Below are 25,307 nucleotides of genomic sequence, written 5' to 3' on the forward strand. Positions count from 1 at the left end.
TGCATATTTATCATTTGAGGACATCCATTTGTAGTTTGATTGATTTGGTTTTTTATGGCCAAGTGGATGTACAAGAATACCTAAGCACCTTCTCTAGCTATCTATCTCATCTTGTCTGGAATTATTTTCATGCTATATCACAAAAATTGAACAAGCCTATTTTCGGACCCTCCGGGTCAGGAGCACTCGTAGTCATCGATCTGATTACGCCTGATTTCTAGAACCCTCTAAGTGTCATTTTGGTCAGACAAATTCAGTCAAAGTCGGCTCCACCGAAAGAACTTAGGTTGATCCTTATTTCTATCTCGGTACGACCAATTTGAAAAACTCGGCTTCACCGAAGCTCACTGTCTTTGGCATTTATGCATCTCGGTGAGACCGATTTGTTTTGACCGGTACTACTAACAGCTGATACGTCCATTTTGCATCATGCTTTTATATTGATATTTATTGCATTATGGGCTATTATTACACATTCTATCACAATACTTATGCCTTTTCTCTCTTACTCCCTCCGTCCGGGAAAAGTTGTCCACAGCGTAGTGTAATGTCAATTTTTCAAAAACACCCTTATAACTTCAAATTTGTTACAAACAGGTCACCATACAGGTCGCGTCTTCTTCCTTCTTCCTCCGCCCATCGCCGGCGCGCGTCGCCAGGGCCATTCGTCAGCCCAAGACCTGCGCCGCCCAATTGCTTGCTCCGCCGCCGCACTGGACGTGCTCCTCCGCGACCCAGGACCCGCGCCGCCCTGCTTGCTCCGTTGCCGCACAGGACGTGCTCCTCCGCGGCCCAGGACCCGCGCCGCCCTGCTTGCTCCTCCGCCGCCAAGGACTTGCGCCACCCTGCTTGCTCCGTCACCGCACAAGACGTGCTCCTCCGCCGCCCAGGACCTGCGTCGATGATATCCCCTCCTTCCTCGCAGGGCCTGCGCCGCTGCCGGCCAGGACCCGCGCGCGCCTGGGTCTCGAGCGCCTGGACCATGAGCTCCCGCCGCGCCTGGACCACGAGCTCCCTCAAGCTCATCCTCAAGCTCTTTTGCGATCCTGGACCTCAAGCTGGAGCCCCTTCTGCTGCTTCTCCGCAACTTGCTGCTCCTCCCCTGCTCGTGCTGCCGCCCGGAGATCCCCTTCTCGTGTGCTGCCGCTTGAGATCCCCTACTCGTGCTGCTGCTGGTGAGAACAAGTACAGGTTCTGTAATTTGTTCATCTCCAGTGCCTTGCTTGCTTGCTCTGTAATTTAAAACATAACTGATCTGTGTACATTGCTTGCTTGCTTGCTCTGTAATTTGAAAAAATTCAGTTAACATTGATGTTGATTTCTGATGGACCAATCTTTAGTACTGTCAAAAAAATGTTACAGAGGGGCAGAATCATTCATGGCAGTAAAAAATAAGTCATGGGCAGAATCATGAGATGATGAGAAAGGTTATAGAGGTCAGAATCATTGACAAAAGAAGGAAAAAATCATGTACTAAATTACAGCAAATTCAGGCCAGATTTAGCCAAATTGGAAACATTATTTGGAACTCTTCTTCTTCTACTCTTGCTAGCAGTGAGCAGTGAGATGGGAAGACAGATTATCTTCTTAGTTGAAAGCATTTTATTCACATAGTCCTAAAATTTATAAGCTGAAAATACAAGCTTCTTCTACTAATTCTTTGAACTTTGATTAGTCCTAGTCTGAACATGTCACAACATTTCTGTCAAAATCTCAGACTTGACAATAAATCTCAGATTATTTAGGAACACACTATTAACTGAATTTACACTAAGATTTCTTGTTAACCTAATTTACACTAAGATTTCTCACTCCATTACATAATTCTGATTGTTAACTGAATTTACAGAATAATAATTTCATTTGCATAATTACAGTGAAGTTTCAGTAACTACAGTAACTGAATTTATAGTAAGATTTCTCACTCCATTACTCTGCTATTAACTGTATTATTCTGCTGTTAACAATCAGAATTGACACTATATTATTCAGTCAAGTTGATGTTCAGATCCTGTCATTTTATTCCAAAACCTGTCAATTTCTGTCAGGTTTTGATCTGTCAAGTTGATGTTCAGTCAAGTTGATGTCAAACTTGACACATAAATAAAATTTGACATCAATGAAATTTAGACAGTGAATACAGTTTGGACAGTACTCCACTGTCATATTTTCAGTGAGTAAAATTCAGTTTTGACAAATTGAAGCCTACTCTATTCTACAGAAAATGTTGTAGAGCATGTTATTAACTTTTCTGATGTTGTAGAGGGAGTAATAGATATTCATAGTTCTATAACTACTGCCATGGTCTACTAACAGAAGATAATTTCAATATTCAAAATGTGTATCTACACTAGTTGTCAACAAGAAATACAGTAAAAGTTGAGATGTACTCATGGCCCCTGCTTTTGTTTGCTTTTTAATTCCTGCCCTGGTCCCTGCAAAAAAGAGAGATGTAGTAGGACCTGTAGTTGCTTATGAACAAGGAGTACTTTTAATATCTACTTTTCTCTTTCTTGGTTTCTTTGCTTTTTGTCTAGGATTCTTCATGGTTTTCTTGTTATGATTATATGCTCACCATTCATCTTTTGTATACTCTTGTTATGAGATCAGATAGGAGCACACAACTATGGATTTGAATTTGATGCCGGAAGAGGAGGACGAAGCTCAAGAAGAAGAACAAGCTCAGCAGGGTGATGCTATTGATTTGAACTTGATGCCGGAAGATGAGGACGAAGCTCAACAAGAAGAACAAGCTCAACAGGGTGATGCTATTGATTTGAACTTGATGCTGGAAGAAGCTCAAGAGGCACAAGGAGATGTAGAATTGGAAGAAGCTCAAGAGGCACAAGGAGATGCAGAATTGGAAGAAGCTCAAGAGGCACAAGGAGATGCAGAATTGGAAGAAGCTCAAGAGGCACAAGAAGATGCAGAATTGGAAGAAGCTGATGCACATGGCAATCCAAGAGGCAAGGACTTGACAGACAAGGAGAGACATGGTGTTTACTTTGCTCTGCGAGTAATCGAGCTTAGAGATGGACAGGTTCACGTGTATGACAAGGTGCTCATTGTGACGATGCTGAATGTTCACCTGCGAACAGTTACAAGAATATGGAATCTAGCCAAAGGACAACTTGCGGCAGGCCAAGAAGTTGATGTTTCAAGCAAGAAGAACAAAAGTGGTAGGAAGAGAAAAGAACTAGATCTGTCGAGAACAGCCACAATCCCCTTGAAGAAAAGAAGAACAATCCGGTCTCTAGCAAGGTGTTTAGGTGTGCCCTGATCAACCCTACATGACAGATTTCAATTGCAAGAGCTGAAACGCATCACAAGCACCATCAAACCCACCCTCAAGCCACATAACAAGATAGCGAGACTAAAGTTCTGCCTATCCATGATGGATGAAATATGGATATCAAGTCCTTGGCCCAGTTTCAAGCCAATGACAAATATGGTCCACATCGACGAGAAATGGTATGACATGACCCGAGTGAAGAGTAGCTACTACGTACTGCCTGGAGAAGAAGAACCAAATCGAACTGTGCACAATACTCATAGCATTGGGAAGGTAATGTTTCTAACAGCTGTAGCCAAACCTCGCTACAATGAAGATGGGGAGATGATATTTGATGGGAAACTTGGCATTTGGCCGTTCGTGGTACAGATCGAGGCACAACGAACAAGCCAGAATAGAGATAGGGGGACAATAGAGTTGAAGCCGGTCAAAGTTACTAGACCTGTGTGCAGAGATTACTTGATCAATAAAGTAATCCCTGCCATTCAAGACAAATGGCTGGACGGTGACAATGACACAACGATCTTTATTCAACAAGATAATGCAACACCGCATGTCCTCCCTAATGATGCTGGTTTTCTAGAAGCCGTGGCACAGATAGATCTGGATATTCGATTATTGCAACAACCACCAAACAGCCCTGAGCTCAATGTTCTGGATCTTTGTTTCCACTGCTCCCTCCAATCCCTAACCGACTGCAGAGCGCCTATGAATATACAGGAACTGGTACAGGGTGTAGAGGAGGAGTTTGAGAACTACGATCCCCATAAGATGTTCAAAAGCTTTATGACGTTGCAAGCAGTCATGGTGGAAGTGATGAAAGATCAAGGAGGAAACAACTATAAGCTGCCGCATCTACACAAGGACCGTCTACAAAATGCTGGAGAGGAAATAACCGGTGTATACTGCAGTCCGGAGCTAATTACTGACACCAAGGCCATTATTGAACAAGGAAATGAGTAGATAGAGAAAGCTCAAAAAGAAAGGGAAAGGGAAAAGGAAAAGAAAGGATAGGAGTATGTGATGTGTCATGTGTCATGTGTATGTCTTGTGTCATGTGTATGTCTTGTGTCATGTGTATGGCTTTGTGTCATGTGTATGTCTTGTGTCATGTGTATGGCTTTGTGTCATGTGTATGTATTGTGTCATGTGTTCAATGAGAAAGGATAGGAAAAGAAAGGATAGAAGTATTTGGATTTATTTGAATAATATAAGTATTTGGTTGATGCCAGCTTACTGGTATAGAAACAACATACTGATGTACCTGAACCCATGCAAGATATGCCAAACTTGCAAATAGGCAAAAACCTACTACACCTACATTGTACCCATGGGCATTTTTCAAAAATTGTGATGTTTTCAAACATCAGAAATTTATTTGCAATAGTAATTCCGATCCTTTAATTTTGTATGGGAGCTATAGCCAAGAGTAATTTGACGGAGTAAGAGAACTCAGTACACTGTGTACTCCAAATTTTCTACTCCTGTCAGTCCAACAACGCAAAGTTCAATTTTCCTTGCAAAATTCAGTTAACATGTTAACAAGATCAGTTAACCGCGCAACCAAGAAAAGACTTGCCAAAAGAATAAGAAAATGCTACTGATACCCTGGACTTAGTAGACTAGTGAATACCCTTACCAATAAATCTCAGGTTCATCAAGAAAAATTCCTGGAAGTAGGATGATAAAATGTGTGGTTCTGAACTCGAAAATTATTCAGGTGTGGTTATGTCCCTTTTTTCACTTATAGCAGAACTTGAATCTAGCAGTCTGAAGAATATTGAAACAATGACAGAAGACTTGATTGCAGTCTGAAACAATGACTAAATTACTTGCTACATCATGAAACAAATGGCCTAGTGAGATTTGTCTACCAGGTTTTGCTAACTGAAGAAACAAGTGTGATCCTCGCAGTCTTAAGCAAATGTCAGAAGCAGCAAATTTCAGTAAAAAAATCAGTTTTGACACATAAATCATGGAGGGGAATTGAAGGAGGGAGGCTTAACCTGCCAAGAAGATGCCACCGCCGTCGTCGAGCTCGCAGTACAGTATGTGCAGGGATGGTGGAGTTCGCAGTACAGAAGACGTCTCCGCCGACGTCGAGCTCGCCATCAAGCTTGCTGTCGTCGGGCTCGTCGGTTACGTCTCCTGCCGTCTGGCCTCGCAGCCACCATATCAGCCTTGCCGCCGCCGGATCTGAAGCAGCCGGAGCAGAGCACGGCGGTTACTAGGGAAGCTAGGGGAGGAAGGCAAGCTGGAGCTGCGCGAGCAGGAGAGAGCCGCGGAGGAGGCACTTACGGCGGCGGCAAGCAGGGCAGCTGCGGCTTCTGTCGGAGGAGGTTGGAAAAATCGATGCTTCTCCTCATCGGGGAAGCAATGCGGTGGAGGAGGAGGGGAGCAAGGAGGGGTAGTAGAGCAGGGATCTTCTTGCGCGGGGAATCTCCGGCGACGCCAGCAACAGCTTCTTGGGGAGCCGAGCAGAGGGCTCCGGCAAGGGAGGAGATAAGCAGGGGAACCGGCGGGGAGAGGAGTGGAGGTGGGGGAGTGCGTCGTTTGTCGGGAATACACCGAGGAGGTTTTCGTAAAATTGCCACGAAGACAACTTTTCCCGGACGGAGGGAGTATTTTACAAGGTTTACATGAAGAGGGAGAATGCATGCAACTGGAATTTTGGACTGGAAAAGGAGCAAATCTGAGAGACCTATTTTGCACAACTCCAAAAGTCCTGAAAATTCATGAAGAATTATTTTGGAATATATAAAAAATATTGGGCGAACAAAGCACGAGAGGGGACCCACCAGACATCCACAAGGGTGGGGGGTGTGCCCCCCTGCCTTGTGGGCCACCTGGAAGGCCCCCGATGCCCATGTTCTGCTATATGGCATGTTTTGACCTAGAAAAATCAATAGGAAGCTTTTGGGACAAAGCGCCGCCATCTCGAGGCATAACTTGGGCAGAACCAATCGAGGGCTCCGGCGGAGCTGTTCTACCGGGGAAACTTCCCTCCCGGAGGGGGAAATCATCGCCATCATCATCACCAAAAATCCTCTCATTGAGAGGGGGTCAATCTCCATCAACATATTCACCAGCACCATCTCCTCTCGAACCCTAGTTCATCTCTTGTATCCGATCTTTGTCTCAGAACCTCAGATTGGTACTTGTGGGTTGCTAGTAGTGTTGATTACTCCTTGTAGTTGATGCTAGTTGGTTTATCTGGTGGAAGATCATATGTTCAGATCCTTAATGATAATTATTACTCCTCTGATTATGAACATGAGTATGCTTTGTGAGTATTTATGTTTGTTCCCTAGGACATGGGAGAAGTCTTGTTATAAGTAATCATGTAAATTTGGTATTCGTTCGATATTTTGATGAGAGGTATGTTGTCTCTCCTCTAGTGGTGTTATGTGAACGCCGACTACATGACACTTCACCTTGATTTGGGCCTAGGGGAAGGCATTGGGAAGTAATAAGTAGATGATGGGTTGCTAGAGTGACAGAAGCTTAGACCCTAGTTTATGCGTTGCTTCGTAAGGGGCTGATTTGGATCCACATGTTTCATGCTATGGTTAGATTTATCTTAAATCTTCTTTCGTAGTTGCGATGCTTGCGAGAGGGGTTAATCATAAGTGGGAGGCTAGTCCAAGTAAGGGCAACACCCAAGCACCGGTCCACCCACTTATCAAATTATCAAAGTAACGAACACGAATCATATGAGCATGATGAAAACTAGCTTGACAGTAATTCCCATGTGTCCTCGGGAGCACTTTGCATATATAAGAGTTCGTCCAGGCTTGTCCTTTGCTACAAAAAGGATTTGGCCACCTTTCTGCACCTTAGTTACTTTTGTTACTTGCTTCCCGTTATGAATTATCTTATCACACAACTATTTGTTACCGATAATTTCAGTGCTTGCAGAGAATACCTTGCTGAAAATCGCGTGTCATTTCCTTCTGCTCCTCGTTGGGTTTAACACTCTTACTTATCGAAAGGACTATGATAGATCCCCTATAGGTCATCACCAACACACGGGTATATATATGTCCGCGGACCATATGTTGAAAATTTCTTCAAACGTTACACCCCCGCACCCCGTTGCTGCTATCACCCTGGTCTCTAGTTCGTCGCCATCGTCTCCAGCGTGCCCTCGCCATTGGATTCTGCCACCGTCAACCGAAATCACCTCCGTCGTTGCCGCCGTAGGGGATCTCCACCAAGTTAGGGTGAGATTCGCTCCCTCCCGTGTTTCCATATTCCGATCCAATGCATGGTTGGCTAGTCTAGATCTTGCCACGGACTGATATTCATTATTGCTACTTCTTGAGCTTGTGTTGACTTTTCCCTTGAAGAGGAAAGGGTGATGCAGCAAAATAGAGATAAGTATTTCCCTTAGTTAAGAACCAAGGTATCAATCCAGTAGGAGGTACACGCAAGTCTCCAATAGATCCACCTGCACGAATTAACTATCACATGCACACAACACGAAAAAGGGGTTGTCAATCCCTTCACGGTCACTATCAAGAGTGAGATCAGATAGAGATAGGTATAAAAGATAAGTAAAATTGTAAAGTAAAGTAAATATAACTAAATTGCAGCAAGGTATTTTGGGGATTTCGGTTTTATAGATATGAAAATAATTTGATAAAAATAGACTCGGGGCCATAGGTTTCACTAGAGGATTCTCTCTTGAAGAAAGCATACGGTGGGTGAACAAATTACTATTGAGCAATTGATAGAAAATCGCGAAGTTATGATGATATCTAAGGCAATGATCATGAATATAGGCATCACATCCGTGACAAGTAGACCGAAACAATTCTGCATCTACTACTATTACTCCACACATCGACCGCTATCCAGCATGCATCTAGTGTATTAAGTTAACAAGAATGGAGTAACGCCTTAAGCAAGATGACATGATGTAGAGGGATAAATCCAATCAACATGGTTAAAACCCCATCTTTTTATCCTTAATGGCAATAATACAAATACGTGCCTCGCTAACCCTACTGTCACTTGGCGAGGACACAGCAAGATTGAACCCATCACAAAGCACCTCTCGCATTGCAAGAAAGATCAATCTAGTTGGCCAAACCAAATTAATAGATCGCAGAGTGTCAAGGGAAACCATGACCACCTATGGGTCCATAAGCTCCTTTTGGTTCGGCGAGGGGATTGGCATTGCACAAAGAGCGGAGAAGTGTAACACAACACGACATAGATCACACGGGAAGTTTTACCCAGGTCCGGGCTGCCGCGAGGTGTAAAACCCTACTCCTGCTTTGGTGGATTGGTGGAAAATGGTGGAAAAGCACAACGCTCTTGCCCGGCAAGGTTGCCTCGAGGCGAGAGTGGCTACGCGCGTATGGATGTGCGAGGGTTCGAATCCTTTCTACGGTTGCCATGGGCCTCCTTTTATAGATCAAGGGGCCGCCACAGTGGCAAATCATTCTTTGCATACTGATTAGATAGCAAATAGTGCTATCATAACTAACTCTGCAGGTTGACAGTTAAATGCACCGCTCAGTGTCACATCACAGCTTGCCCGGCAGGCCATACCGGGCTGTTTTGCCAGGTTCGCACCTGCTTGCTTGACACATCTCAGGACGAGTGTCGCTTGGAGGTATTTTCTATAGGAAGTGGATGCCATGTGGCAGGGGGCAACCACTTAGTCACTTAGGAGCTTGACACCGCACTGATCGACGACGTGTGTCGCTATGAGGTCGTGCGGTGGAGTGGCTTGCCTCCGTGAGACCCGACAAGCCTGTTGGGTCGATCTTGGAGGTTCGCTTCTAGGGTGACCTTGACCTCGCCAAGCTCGCCTGCCCGGCAAGGGAGGTTCTTCTCGTACTAGTATCTTGTCTCTGTGGCTAGTCTGGGTCCTCTTGATCTGCACTTTGGTCCTTTGTAGAACTTATCCCTCGTGCTTTGATCTGATCTTGGTGATGTAGTCTTGTTCTTGGCCATGTGCACAGTCTGGGCAACGGACCCTGGGTTTGTTGCACCAACAGGAGCTCTTGGGCCTGGCCCGAATGCACTGCCGGGCTTTGTCGGGGTAGGCCCTAACTAGTGCACAGGCAGGGGCGTAGGAGTGGCTGGCTCCTTGAGATCTTCTTTGCTTCTTCATTAACTTGAGCTCGGGCCGGTCCCCAGTTCTTCCGCACGTCGTGGAACGCCAATCATGGTGAGGCCACTCTTGTAATGGCCCGTGAATGACTTTAACGCATGGGCGAGTAACTGCCAATTCACTCTTCCCACCACGCCCTTATCCTTAGCCATGTATGATGCATGCATCTAGTGGGGTAGGTAACGGAGGCATGTGGTGCGGGAGAGCATCAAGGCAGGGGCCCGGTCTTCTGGGATTGGCAGAGGAGGGCGGCGGTTACCCGCCGTGGGGTCGGCTCCCTTCCCCGACCCGCCTATAAAAGGAGAGGCGAGGGAGGAGAAGAGGCATTCATCCTCACATTCCTTCTCCTCCATCCTCTGTCTTCTGTTGGTCATGCCGAAGGGGAGAGCCCGGGGCTAGGTCCCGGGCCCTAGCTTAGAGCGGATGGTGCCGAATGCTCGTGCTGATGTTTAGGGAGTGAGAGAAAGGGATGGCCATGCCTTCGCCGGGGTAGGATCCCTTTCCCACCTTCGCGCGAGCCTCGGGGGGCGCTCGGGCGGTGCTGTGGTAGCATCAGAGGTGGCGACTCCGGTATGCTCGTTGTCGGGTCGCCCGTAGCTTCAATTTTAGTGAGGGGCAATGCAAACGATACCACACTGAGGTCCATAATGGGCACGGGGCGTGGTAGTCGATCGTGGCCTATTCGCCCTCTTCCCATGGTGTCGGAGGGAGGTTGTAGAGGTGGTTCGCCATTGGTGAAGGTGGACCTTACCTCCCAGTGCACCCCCTGGCTGCCGCATGGGAGATCCCCTAGTGCCCATACATGCTTTGTCAACGGGCGGTGGCTTCATATCTTCGGGCCGTCGGGGACGAGCATGCTCTCTGTGGGGTTACCCGGAGTGCATGGCGTTCGCATCGGTAGGCATGGCAGGAGCTTCGGGCAATGGTGGTGCGGAAGGTGGCGGTAACCCATGATGCGTCAAGAACGGGGGCTACCGTTTTGACGAGCCGTGTTTGCCGGTGACTCGGTTGTATCCATTCGGGCTTCCAGCAACTCCACCATTCGCGCCTGCCCCCTGATTTCTTCCACCTAGTCTAGGAACGGCGCCATCCTGATCCTGGGGAGGCACCGAATCCCAGCCAGGCCTTCCCTCCGCCTTCTTCATCTCTTCGTGTAGTTTCAAAGAAGGAGAGGAAAAAGTGAAGGCATCGCGGGCATTTTATCTTTTTTCAATCTTAAATCTATGGGCACTAGCCAAATTTTAGTTCAAATTATGTAATCTCATGAATCCATGTTTGTGTCTTGTAAGGTATGTACTTGTTTGATCAGCATATTAATGAAAAAGATAAACCTTGTCGGGGACTTGTGCATGTAATATGTCCATGCAGGGGAGGAACGCCTCTATACTTTTGAGTAAACAAGTTTCCCACGGCAGGCTATCCTGCCGGTACCCTCTATATCATTGCCGCGGAGCTAGGCCTACCGGGCAGAACTCGTGAAGAGGGACCATCCCCCTGCCAATCTTTTTTCACCAAAGGCCACTACGACCATCCTGGCCGAAGCAACTTTCGAGTCAAGGGATGGGAGCACCTAAGTTTCAAAAAGTGGTGAGGTTTTGTTATGCACAAGTCTTTACTTACAGAACGCATATGGATAAGAGAAAGAACTTATCTGTTTGGCTTGCCGGAGATCGTAGTGTAGGCTCATCTTTCCATCTCCTCTTGGACACCAAGTCCTCGACAGGAGCCTATAGTTTATGCAGAATGAAAACGATGCCAGATGCGACCTTATCTACATGAACATATGTGATGCTCATGATATGCTTATGCATGCATGCAACTTGTCGGGGCCCCCCTAGCGCTTCATTTATTTCTCTGTTGCTCAGGGTCTGCGTCTGGCTTTGTACAAAGGGCTAAATGCAATTGAGGCAAGGTCTGTACAATAGGGTGGCTGCCGGGCAAGGCCCGACAACCGCGCCTTATGGGTAGAACTTACGAAGGTGCTCAATATTCCATGAGTTTTGCAATTGAATGCCATCTCCGGTCTCCAGATGGATTGTGCCAGGTCTGATGACTCGTACTACCTGGTAAGGGCCTTCCCACTTCGGTGTCAACTCGTTTGTACCCTTGGTGGCTTGAATGCTCCTAAGGACAAGGTCGCCTTCCTCAAAACACCGGGCATGAACCCCGCGGTTGATGAGGACATCAATACCATTGTTACACCCACAGCCCCTGCTGCTATACATACTGGACCAATTACTAGAGCTCACGCACACCAATTAAATTATCAGGTACTTTCGTTTCTTGGTAATGATTCTATTATTCATGAGAATATGATGCTGCCTAAATTGGATACATTTATTTTGCTTACAAATGAAGGGCCTGTCATGGATAAGAGGGATGAACACTGGAGTAAGACCAAGCATGGAGATGATGGCATGCGCGAGGGGAACAAGAACAGAGTTACAAGTGATGATTTCAGGACTTTGAGGCCACCATAATGAGTGCATGAAGCCTTGGACGAAATATACAAGATGCCACTTCATAATATTCGTCCATAGGCTATTCTAGGTGCTGCGTCACCTTATTATTGGGCCAGGCCCATTTAATTTCGAAATACTTAAGTATAGGCTGTTTGTAGAGTCCGTATGTGTGGGGAAACAAGAGTTAGGGTTGGTTTCGGACCCCTCCCTCAAGGGCCACGAAATTCGCTCCTCTTCCTCCATATATACAGCCCTTCGGGCGTCGTTTAGACTTTGGGTTTTGTTTATATTAAAAGTTCGCCATAGCTGCAACTTCGCGTACTTCGTTTGTGTTCAACGACCAGACCAAGGCGTCACAGAACCCCACCTTGATCAATAAAGCTTTCCTCTTATATTCGCAATATCCAGATTGCAATCTTAGTTTCTTGCTTGTTCTTCGTTTGCCTGCAGGAAACAGACCTTCGTGGTCAGGTTGATCGTGCTCCAGCGTGGTCAATAACCTCTCGGAGTTGGTTTAGCGATTGCTAAGGCGCGACATTCTCGCACGTTCGTAGTCGGATCATCAAAGTCGACTTCCTCCAAAACGATAGCCACCATCTCATTGAAAGACGGGACACCTTTGCCTCTATCAAGTGGTATCAGATTTCCAGGTTGCTCGGTGAGATTTTACATTTTTTTGTAGTTTAGATCGAGTCTGTTCTTCATACCTATAGTCCATGAAAAAGCCAAAAAAATTAGGGTTAGTTCATCCCATCCGAACCAATCTGAGCCTTTGCATAATCTTTTCTGTATTTGCTTTATTGAATTTGCGGTTGCATCGTCATGTCAAGTTGCTGGTCTTAGCGTCTAGTCCTTTAGAGTTTCGAGTTCTGTTCACAGGTTGTCACGTCGCCGCTGCCATATATCACCACTGCATCAACTTCATCACCGCTGCCATATACCACCACCACCACATATTCACTGCCAATCCGAGTCCATATACGCCACCACATATCCGCCGCCATCACGCCAATCTGAGTCCACCTGCAACATATATCCACAACCAGTCCGAGTTCCACCAGATTCATCTCTGCCACCAGTCCTATTCCGAGTCCAGTATTTTGTTACTTTGTTTTGGATTTCCAGATCACGCCATAATCCGAGTCGTGACAGATAAGGACTCCCCAACATTCGTGCTACCCGCAGTAGAAAAATAGTTCCAGACTAAAAAAAACTAAGTTTGGAAAATTCTGGCTAGGCAGTTTTTAGACCATTTGTAGACTTTTTTGAAAAAAAATTGTTGCAGAGCAAAAAAAAGAGGAAAAAAAGTGGAAAAAAAGAAAAAAAAGATAATTTTTTTTCGGAATGTGCTCCTCCCTTGTTTACGTGCCGCGCCGTGATTTTGTTAGTGTTCTAGGCTCGCGTCTCTAGCACGGTCTAGCCTAGGACCAGCACAGTACCGTCGTTGAGCGTTTATTCAACTTTGCATCTCTGAATTGATTATTGCTGACCCTTTTTGCTACCATATTATAAGCCTTCCCAGCTCCACATACATCTACATCATGCGTTTGAATCTCCCTGGTAATCGCTCTATCCAAGCTTTGAGAGTTTTGACTACATCGGTTGCCGATCACCGCCTGCTGCTGGGTAAGAACTGGTAAGAATTTGAGATTTGCTTGACGGATTTGTGACACCCGCCACCACCACCACTTGTTAGTAGTCTGTAGGATCATATTCTTGTGTGTTTCTATTGCTGCTAACCATGCCAGGATCACAAGCCAACGAGACTGACTAGGAGAACTTGACGAACAAGGAGCTTCATGATAAATTTCAGCAAATGATGAGTGGACAGGTGCAAGATGTGCTAAACAGATTTGAAGAGGCCATGGAGAAGATAGATGGCATGGAGAAGACGTTCGAAACAAAGCTCGATAACAAGTTTAATGAATAGCTCACGCGTCTTCCACCACCACCACCGTCTACACCTAATGCACCTCTACAACAGCAACAACAACGACTACCTCCACGTCGGGAAACAACCCTCCGCCGAGCGAGCCGTGTCCCTCTTCAGCCTGGCCAAACTGCTGGTGCTGCTGTTGATACTTCTGTGGCTCCTGCTACTGATGTGGAGGAGGATGATTATGCGGGAGACTACGAGGATGAGGTTGATCAAAATCAGAACTACGTGCAACCACCAGCACCACAACCACCAGGTCGTCCACATGCAAATAATGGCAATGTTAGGGCTCCCCCTCAGGTACGAGATCATGATCATCTCCCTAAACTGAAATTGAATATTCCACCATTTGAGGGTAGATATGTTCCTGATATATATCTTACTTGGGAGTTAGAAACTGAACAACGATTTACATGTTTACAATATCCTGAGGAGAGACGTGTTCCTGCTGCTGTTTGTGCTTTCACTAGCTTTGCATATGTTTGGTGGTCTGAACATTGTCGATTATATCCTATTCCATCTACTTGGGCTTCTTTGAAAACCGCTATGCATACTCGTTGGGTTCCACCATATTATCAACGTGAATTACTTCAAAAATTGCAACGCTTAAGACAAGGAAAAAATTCGGTAGAAGAATATTATTAGGAATTACAAATTGGCTTGATTAGATGTGGTATTGTTGAGGAGAATGAAGCTATGCTTGCATGTTTTCTGGGTGGATTAAATAGAGAGATTCAGACCATTCTAGACTATAAGGATTATAATAATATCACTCGTTTATTCCATCTTGCTTGTAAAGCTGAACGTGAAGTGCAGGATCGGCAGGCATTGGCGCGAACTAACTTTTCTGCAGGTCGACCTTCATCATGGACACCACGTGCATCATCTACTTCCACTGCACCATCACCTCATTCAGGTGCCACCTCCAACCGTGATACAAGAAAGCAGGCACAACCACCACTATCTGCCAAGAGCACACCTGCTGGGCCTGCACAGAGCTCTTCTTCTTCCATGGCGTCAACAGGGCACACAAGTGATATTATTTGTCGTTGTTGTAAGGGAAGAGGACACTTTGCGAGAGAATGTCAATCTCAGCGTGTGATGATTGCTACTGAGGATGGTGGGTATGAGTCCGCTAGTGACTATGATGAGGAGACTTTGACTCTTATTACACATGAAGAACACAGTGGAGATGATTCTCATCATGAGACGCAATACATGGCTGCTGAAGATGCTGACAGGTATGAATGTTTAGTTTCTCAACGTGTTTTGAGTGTGCAGGTTACACAAGCTGAGCAAAATCAGAGGCATAATTTGTTCCATACAAAGGGAGTTGTGAAGGAACGTTCTATTCGTGTCATCATAGATGGAGGGAGATGCAACAACTTGGCTAGCATGGAGATGGTGGAGAAGTTAACTCTTACCACAAGACCACATCCACATCCTTACTACATCCAATCGTTCAACAACAGCGGCAAGGTTAAGGTAACACGTACTGTTCGTGTGCATTTTAGTATCTCTACATATGCTGATTATGTTGATTGTGATGTGGTACCTATGCAAGCATGTTCCTTATTACTTGGTAGACCATGGCAATTTGATAAAAAATTTTGTACACCATGGTAGAAACAATCAGTATACTCTTGTTCATAAGGATAAAAATATTACTTTGCTCCCTATGACTCCTGATTCCATTTTGAAAGATGATATTAATAGAGCTAATAAGGCAAAACATGAGAAAAATAAGAGTGAAAATCAGATTGTGGCAAAAGAATTTGAGCAACAAATGAAGCCTAATAATAAACCATCTAGTGTTGCTTCTGAAATTAAATTGAAAAGTGCATGTTTACTTGCCACCAAATCTGATATTGATGAGCTAGATTTTAGCAAATCTGTTTGCTATGCTTTTGTGTGCAAAGAGGCATTATTTTCATTCGAGGATGTGCCTTCCTCTTTGCCCCTGCTGTCACTAACATTTTGCAGGAGTTTGCTGACGTCTTTCCACAAGACGTGCCACCGGGATTACCACCTATTCGAGGGATTGAGCATCAAATTGACTTAATTCCCGGTGCATCACTACCAAACTGTGCACCATACCGTACCAATCCAGAGGAGACGAAGGAGATTATGCATCAAGTACAGGAGCTGCTCGACAAAGGTTATGTACGCGAATCTCTTAGTCCTTGTGCTGTTCCTATTATACTAGTGCCTAATAAGGATGGTACGTCGCGTATGTGTGTTGATTGTAGAGGCATTAATAATATTACTATTCGTTATCGTCATCCTATTCCTAGGCTAGATGATATGCTTGATGAATTGAGTGGCTCTACAATATTCTCCAAAGTTGATTTGCGTAGTGGATACCATCAAATTCGTATGAAATTGGGAGATGAATGGAAAACAGCATTTAAAACTAAGTTTGGTTTATATGAGTGGTTATTCATGCCTTTTGGGTTAACTAATGCACCTAGTACATTCATGAGACTAATGAACGAAGTTTTACGTGCTTTCATTGGACGATTTGTGGTAGTCTATTTTGATGATATACTGATTTATAGCAAATCTTTGGAAGAACATTTGGAACATTTACTTGCTGTTTTTATTGCTCTACGTGATGCACGTTTGTTTGGTAACCTTGGGAAGTGCACCTTTTGCACCGACCGAGTATCTTTTCTTGGCTATGTTGTTACTCCACAGGGAATTGAAGTTGATAAAGCCAAGATTGAAGCTATTGAGAGTTGGCCGCAGCCCCAAATGGTCACACAAGTGCGGAGTTTTCTTGGACTCGCTGGTTTCTATAGGCGTTTTGTGAGAGATTTTAGCACCATTGCTGCACCTCTCAACGAGCTTACAAAGAAGGATGTGCCTTTTGTTTGGGGTACCGCACAGGAAGAAGCCTTCACGGTATTGAAAGATAAGTTGACACATGCTCCTTTACTCCAACTTCCTGATTTTAATAAGACTTTTGAGCTTGAATGTGATGCTAGTGGAATTGGATTAGGAGGTATGTCATTACAAGATGGCAAACCTGTTGCATACTTTTCTAAAAAATTGAGTGGGCCTAGTCTGAACTATTCTACTTATGATAAAGAATTATATGATCTTGTTCGGACTTTAGAAACATGGCAACATTATTTATGGCCCAAAGAATTTGTTATACATTTTGATCATGAATCTTTGAAACACATTAAAAGTCAAGCAAAATTGAACCGTAGACATGCTAAATGGGTTGAATTCATTGAGACTTTCCCTTATGTCATTAAACACAAGAAGGGTAAAGAAAATGTTAGTGCTGATGCATTGTCTCGTCGTTATACTATGCTTTCACAACTTGACTTTAAAATATTTGGTTTGGAGACCATCAAAGATCAATATGTGCATGATGCTGAATTTAAAGATGTATTGCAGAATTTTAAAGAAGGTAGAACATGGAACAAGTTCGTCGTTAACGATGGATTTGTGTTTCGTGCTAACAAGCTATGCATTCCAGCTAGCTCCATTCGTCTTTTGTTGTTGCAGGAGGCGCATGGAGGAGGACTAATGGGACACTTTGGCGTGAAGAAGACGGAGGATATACTTGCTACACATTTCTTTTGGACAAAGATGAGACGGGATGTTGAGCGTTTTGTTGCTCGCTGCACTACATGTCAAAAATCTAAGTCACGACTCAATCCTCATGGTTTATATATGCCTTTGCCTGTACCTAGTGTTCCTTGGGAGGATATATCTATGGACTTTGTTTTAGGTTTACCTTGAACAAAGAAGGCTAGGGATAGTATATTTGTTGTCGTGGATAGATTCTTGAAAATGGCACACTTTATACCATGTCATAAAAGCGATGATGCTGTTAATGTTGCTGATTTGTTCTTTCGTGAAATTATTCGCTTGCATGGTGTGCCAAATACTATTGTTTCAGATCGTGATACTAAATTTCTTAGCCACTTTTGGAGATGTTTATGGGCTAAGTTGGGGACTAAACTTCTTTTTAGTACTACTTGTCACCCCAAACTGATGGACAAACTGAAGTAGTCAATAGAACATTGTCTACTATGCTTAGGGCTGTTTTGAAGAATAATGAGAAAATGTGGGAAGAATGCTTGCCTCATATTGAATTTGCTTATAATCGTTCATTGCATTCTACTACTAAGATGTGCCCTTTTGAAATTGTGTATGGTTTCCTACCTCGTGCACCTATTGATTTGTTGCCTCTTCCATCTTCGGAGAAGGTTAATTTTGATGCTAAAGAACGTGCTGGATTGATTTTAAAAATGCATGAGTTAACTAAGGAAAACATTGAGCGTATGAATGCTAAATATAAACTTGCTGGAGATAAGGGTAGAAAACATGTTGTGTTTGCACCTCGAGATCTTGTTTGGTTACATTTGCGTAAGGATAGATTTCCTAATTTGCACAAATCAAAGCTAATGCCACGTGCTGCTGGTCCTTTTAAGGTGTTAGAGAAAATAAATGATAATGCAAATAAACTTGAGTTACCTGCAGATTTTGGGGTTAGTCCCACTTTTAACATTGCAGATTTGAAGCCTTTTTTGGGTGAGGAAGATGAGCTTCCGTCGAGGACGACTTCATTTCAAGAAGGGGAGGATGATGAGGACATCAATACCATTGTTACACCCACAGCCCCTGCTGCTATACATACTGGACCAATTATTAGAGCTCGCGCACGCCAATTAAATTATCAGGTACTTTCGTTTCTTGGTAATGATTCTATTATTCATGAGAATATGATGCTGCCTAAATTGGATACATTTGTTTTGCTTACAAATGAAGGGCCTGTCATGGATAAGAGGGATGAACACTGGAGTAAGACCAAGCATGGAGATGATGGCATGCACGAGGGGAACAAGAACAGAGTTATAAGTAATGATTTCAGGACTTTGAGGCCACCATAATGAGTGCATGAAGCCTTGGACGAAATATACAAGATGCCACTTCATAATATTCGTCCATAGGCTATTCTAGGTGTTGCGTCACCTTATTATTGGGCCAAGCCCATGTAATTTCGAAATACTTAAGTATAGGCCGTTTTTAGAGTCCGTATGTGTGGGGAAACAAGAGTTAGGGTTGGTTTCGGACCCCTCCCTCAAGGGCCACGAAATTCCCTCCTCTTCCTCCATATATATAGCCCTTAGGGCATCGTTTAGACTTTGGGTTTTGTTTAGATTAAAAGTTCGCCATAGCTGCAACTTCGCGTACTTCGTTTGTGTTCAACGACCAGACCAAGGCGTCACAGAACCCCACCTTGATCAACAAAGCTTTCCTCTTATATTCGCAATATCCAGATTGCAATCTTAGTTTCTTGCTTGTTCTTCGTTTGCCTGCAGGAAACAGACCTTCGTGGTCAGGTTGATCGTGCTCCGGCGTGGTCAATAACCTCTCGGAGTTGGTTTAGCGATTGCTAAGGCGCGACGTTCTCGCACGTTCGTAGTCGGATCATCAAAGTCGACTTCCTCCAAAATGATAGCCACCATCTCATCGAAAGACGGGACACCTTTGCCTCTATCAGCGGTTGTGATAGCGATGTAGGGCTTGCTGGTAGCGTGAAGCACGCGTAGCAGCCCGGAGACGGTTCTCCTCGAGAAGCACAACGTCGTCGCACCGGTGCTGATACTGTGCTACTTCATCGTAGGCAAGCACTCGAGGTGACCGGTAAATGAGTTTCATGGGGATAACTGCTTCGGCCCCATATACTAGGGAGAAGGGAGCCTACCCGGTAGCTCGATTTGGTGTCGTTCTAAGGGACCAAAGAACCACCGGCAGCTTGTCTATCCATTGCCTGTCGCACTTCTGTAGCTTATCAAATGTTCTCGTCTTGGGTCCTTGCAACACTTCAGTGTTCGCCCTCTCAGCTTGCACTACAAAAAATACACTTCCATGATGACACGTGTTTGTCACAGTAGGTCACATTTTTTGTCATGCATGTACAACCATGACAATTTTATGACAGAATCAAGGTAGTCATACCTGTGCTGTCGTAGAAGTGTTCAATGACATTACCAAAATTATCATCACGGAAGTGTCCACTTCCATGATGATAAATCGCGCGTCACAGAAGTGCTTTCATCAAGGGTGACCGACACGTGGCATCCACCGTAACGAAACGCCGTTAAGCTATCGGGTCCGGTTTTGGATTCAATAACCCGTTAACAGCCCCGACCAATGGGGATTTTCCACGTGTAAAATCACCATTTGCTGGAGGGAACACGTGTCTGCTCGCCGTTGGGACAGATGTCATCCACTCATTGGACCCAAAGCGCCTATGATACGTCGACACGTGGCAGGGCCTAATAGAGGCCCATTCCTGTGAAAAGGCCGGCCCATTTGACTTGGTCAAAAGGTGGCGGGTCGGCCCACGACAAGCCTGTTAACGGCTTGTTCGCATATAGCCCATTTACAACCCGCTAACCTAGGGCCCGTTTATGGCCTATTCGAATTAGGCCCAGTAGCGTCATCTGGGCCGTCCAATATAATTCCAGCCCATTTTAACTTCCGGCCCATGTATGGCCCATGACGTCTTTCAGCCCATATGAGGCCCTTAGTAACCCTCGGCCCATTAACAGCCCGTGGTAAAACTGGCCCGTAATGAATAGTGTATCACTTTATACCCATTAACGGCCCATTATTCCGTTGGGCCGTTTCTAAGCCATGTTATCTTTCGGCCTTCTCAGGTCCCATTTATTATTGGGCTCATTTCCAACATTCATTTACTTTCGGGCCGTTACTGTCATTTTCCGCTTGTGGGCCAAATTTAGCCCGTGGTTACAGTCGGCCCGTTTGTGGCCCGTTAATACGTTGGGCCGTTTTCATAGCGTCATCAAATACTGCCGATTAATGACGACCCGTTATGGTCGGCCCATGAACGGACGATTTCAACTCTAGCCCATTTACGACCATAATGTGGTCTATTATTGGCCCATGTTTGGCCAACCGATCATACGGCCCGTAGAAGGCCCATTGTGTCAACGACCCGTATAAGACCCATGGTTTCTATGCCCTGTAGAAGGCCCATTGTTTCTACGGCTCATAGGAGGCCCATGTTAACTACAGTAAATATGTAGCCCATGGTTAGTGTGGCCTAGTTTTAAAAAATAGGTTATTGCGGCCACTAGCAAACCGCAGAAAAAGAACTGCACTGACTACAAGAAAACAATAAACAAGATAATAAGGAAATAAATAGGAAAGCAACTTATGCTAGGCTATCATGGCTATTACACATATTACATCCACTGGGCATCAAAGTTCGCCACCAGTGCAGATATAGGGAACAAAGCAGCATATAAACGTCGCAGCAAAACAAGTCCAGAACTGAAACTACTTCAGAAGAGCTCAAGAAACAATATCCTGGGTACCCATGATGCTGGAAAGATACTTAGCAAGCTTATTAAATTTCTCTTGTTTGGCACTTAAATCCTCTAGCACTTGCTGTTGCACCAGAATGTATGCATTTGAATTTTGTAGGGACTTCCTTAGTCCTTTGGCTTCCTGTCGCATAACATCTGATCGATGTCTTTCAACTTGAAGTTGAGACTCAAGAAGCCGAACTGATTCAGGCAGCGAGTTCGAAGAGCTGGTGCCAGCAGTAGTAGCCAGTAACTCGAACACTACATCCAGACATGACTTTGGGGTTGTCTTAGTGTCTTCAATGTAGTTTTTATCAGCTTTCTTGGAGACCAACAGGGATGTCTCACTATCTTGAACCTTGTCTGCATTACTTCTTGTACCATTGCATAACAGGGTACTCTTCTCCAATATTTTATCCGCATTCTAAAAGAGAAACAAACAAACACATCACAGGTTTATAATGTAGTATATGAAACTCATTTTGGTAAACCAGTTCAGTAGTAAGGTGGACAGGATAACAGCTTGAAACAAACATATATCTATGTAGTATGGTCACTGTATGGTCTATATCATCTAGTTTATCTTGCCAAATCAAGATAGATACCGTTCGAGTCATATTTATTTAAGACAAAGCAACTTAGACAGATAATAAGTGTGGGAAACTACACAACAATAACAACACTTGTATGGTGCATGGCATGAGAATATAACTGTTTATTCAATTGAAACTGAAATCAACATAGAGCAAGTTACAACAGCAAACACGTTAAAGAAACAGGTTTAAAACATACCTGTTGCGCCATTGGAGTTTCAACTGCATCCTTCAAATTTGAAATTAGTTGGTATGAGTAAATACAGTGATGCAAGAGCAAAGTAGTATGAACCATAGCTACGGAACCTGACCTAAGAACAATTCTTCTGCTTTAAGCGTTGACTTGGGGTTCGGAGTGGTGGTCCTCGTGCTTTGGGCACTGCAGTTGCCTTATTAACTGCTCGTGTTTGGGTGCTCTATGGTGGAGACGGTGCTGTGTCAACGGGAACTGGGTGACTATCTGCTGGGGTTGGGGTTAGAAGGGGTGTAGCTGGTTCTCTGTCCAACTGGGTAGGGGTACAATCTGCATGAGTCTGGGTTATGTGTGGTGGGGCTGGTTCTTGGGCAAGTACAACCGTGGTTCTATCTCCATCGACACGTAGCATGATCTTTTCTGAAGACCGTGTTTTTACTCCCACAGATACTGCCATCACCCCCTCCAATTGAAATGGCTGATAAACAAGAAAAGTAATTGAATGTACAGACATTGTAAGATAGACAGGTGCAATGGATAGTAGGGAAGAAAACAGGGCATGAAATAATTCACATTTATGTTGTCTAACCAAATAGAATAGCAAGACATTATTTCACATATATGATGGCTAATTAAACATGATAACATGACACAATTTCACATGTATGATGGATAACTAAACAGGATAGAATGACATACTTCAAAATATGATGACTATGTAAACATGATGACTTGATATAACTATACGATGTGTCTATTAAAGTGGTTGGCATGCCATAAATCACAAACATGTCATCGATGGAAACATGATGGCATGATATAATTCACGGATAGAATGACATAATTCAAAATACGATGACTATGTGAAGTGTGAACAGGATGAGATGATATAAGTATATTATGTCTTTAGAAAATGGGTTGGCATGCCATAATTCAGATACATGCTGTCGATGTAAACATCATGGCATGATATAATTCAAATATATGATTTATATACTAAGGAAGTGAGCAGAGGGCAATCACATATATGATGTGTCAACTAAGGAGATGGCATTCAATACCGTGTATATGATGTACTAAGCATTGCAATACAACATATGCATGATATGAGTAATATAATCCTACCAAGTTTGAGCATACACCTCAGGGGGATAATAGGATTGGTCATCTGCCTCTGAATCCTCCTCTGAAGAGCTATCTATAACCAGCAAGATATCTGCTTCACCAGGTAGCATTGTCTGCTCTGAAGACCTTGTTTTCACTCCAGATTTCTCCATCACCAATTCAAATGGCTGATGCACCGGAAGAGAACATTGTCGACAAAAGCAATGAGAAATAGAAAAAAAGGACGGCATGACATAATTCACATATATGATGCTTGGCTAAATAGCATGGCATTGCATAATTCACATATATAATGCCTTGCAACTAGATAGCATTGCATAATTCACAAAGATAATGTCTTGCAACAAGATGGCATTGCATAATTAATTAGACACTAAATAGGTGGCATTCACACAAAGCATGTGTAAACTAAGCAAATGACATAGCAATGCAAGATACCATACACACGATATGAGAAACATAACCCTGCCAAGTTAGAGCATGCACCTCGGGGGGGGGGGGATAGGACTGGTCGTCTGTCTTTGAATCCTCCTCTGAGGAGCTATCTATAACCAGCAAGACATGCGCTTCGTCAGATACCATTGTCTGCTCTGAAGACCTTGTTTCCACTCCAAATTTTTCCATGACCGTGCGGAATGGCTGATGCACACGAAGAGTAATTGAATGTACTAAAATTGTTGACAAATTTAACACGTAGTAAAAAAATTGATGTCATGATATAATTCACATATAAGATGACTGGCTAACCAGGGTGACATTGCAAAATTCACATATATGATGCCTAGCTAAACAAGATGGCATTGCATGATTCACATATACGATAAAGAAACTAAACAGATGGCATTGACACAAAGCATGTCTAAACTAAGCAGATGGCATCTTTGATGTATACAGTAAGTAATGCAAGGCACCATATGCATGATTTTACCAACATCAGCATGCCAAGTTAGAGCGAAGACCTCATGGGGTAAATAGGAGTGGTCTTCTGCTTCTGAATCCCCCTCAGAACAGTTATCTTCCTCTTGATTACAATCTGAAATGGGTGGAGGGGGGCTGCCTTTGCGCCCACCATGGAGCGACGTCTGCATGCACGCAAGGCTTGTCTCTTTTGCTCTACATGTTTAGTTACATTGTGTACAATAACTAACATGCATAGGAATAAAACATAGTGAGATTATGTAAGGAGTGCATGCACAAATCTACAGTGATGGTAGCTGTCGGTGTCAAAACCGGCAGATCTCGGGTAGGGGGTCCCGAACTATGCGTCTAGGCCAGATGGTAACAGGAGGCAAGGGACACGAAGTTTTACCTAGGTTCGGGCCCTCTCGATGGAGGTAAAACCCTATGTCCTGCTTGATTAATATTGATGATATGGGTAGTACAAGAGTAGATCTACCACGAGATCGGAGAGGCTAAACCCTAGAAGCTAGCCTATGGTATGATTGTTGTTCTGTATGTTGTCCTACGGACTAAAACCCTCCGGTTTATATAGACACCGGAGAGGGTTAGGGTTACACAAAGTCGGTTACAATGGTAGGAGATTTGCATATCCATATCGCCAAGCTTGCCTTCCACGCCAAGGAAAGACCCTTCCGGACACGGGACGAAGTCTTCAATCTCGTATCTTCATAGTCCAGGAGTCCGACTGAAGGTATAGTCCAGCCATCTGGACACCCCCTAATCCAGGACTCCCTCAGTAGCCCCTGAACCAAGCTTCAATGACGACGAGTCCGGCGCGCAGATTGTCTTCGGCATTGTAAGGCGGGTTTCTCCTCCAAGTACTTCATAGAAGATTTTGAACACAAAGATAGTGTCCGGCTCTGCAAAATAAGTTTCCACATATTGCCATAGAGAGAATAATATTTACACAAATCTAATCTGCTGGCGTATTCCGTAGTGTGACACACCACGGCCAAGCCTTTATCCGAGTCGTTTTATTATCCCACCTCAGCGCGTCATGTGAGGCGGTTTCCTTGGCACGTCTTGTTAAAGCAGAGATCGTGTCCCCTTATTCCGGGATTCTCATCAATATGGGCGTGGGTAACCCAACCGCGCCATTGATTACGGCGCTTGGAGATAAGCGAGTTTTACCAGGCTGGTGGGGACACGTAGTGGTGTCCACCCATATAAGGGGATAAGGATCCACCTTTTCACCTACGCCTTCTTCCTCCCTTGCTTATCCATTCTCGCACACTCGAGCTCCAGCACCCAAGTCCGCACT

General features: G+C 44.4%; 2 pseudogenes; one reads left to right on the forward strand and one right to left on the reverse strand.

Moving 5' to 3' along the window:
- Positions 1-517: 517 nt before the first annotated feature.
- LOC147979604 (uncharacterized) lies at positions 518-1,521 on the reverse strand (annotated as a pseudogene).
- An 833-nt stretch (positions 1,522-2,354) lies between these two features.
- On the forward strand, positions 2,355-4,255 carry LOC147979605 (uncharacterized; annotated as a pseudogene).
- Positions 4,256-25,307: the final 21,052 nt, after the last annotated feature.

The sequence above is a fragment of the Triticum urartu genome, chromosome 3A (genome assembly GCF_056163025.1).
Source record: "Triticum urartu cultivar PI428250 chromosome 3A, HENAU_Tu73, whole genome shotgun sequence".
Classification (NCBI taxonomy): domain Eukaryota; kingdom Viridiplantae; phylum Streptophyta; class Magnoliopsida; order Poales; family Poaceae; genus Triticum; species Triticum urartu.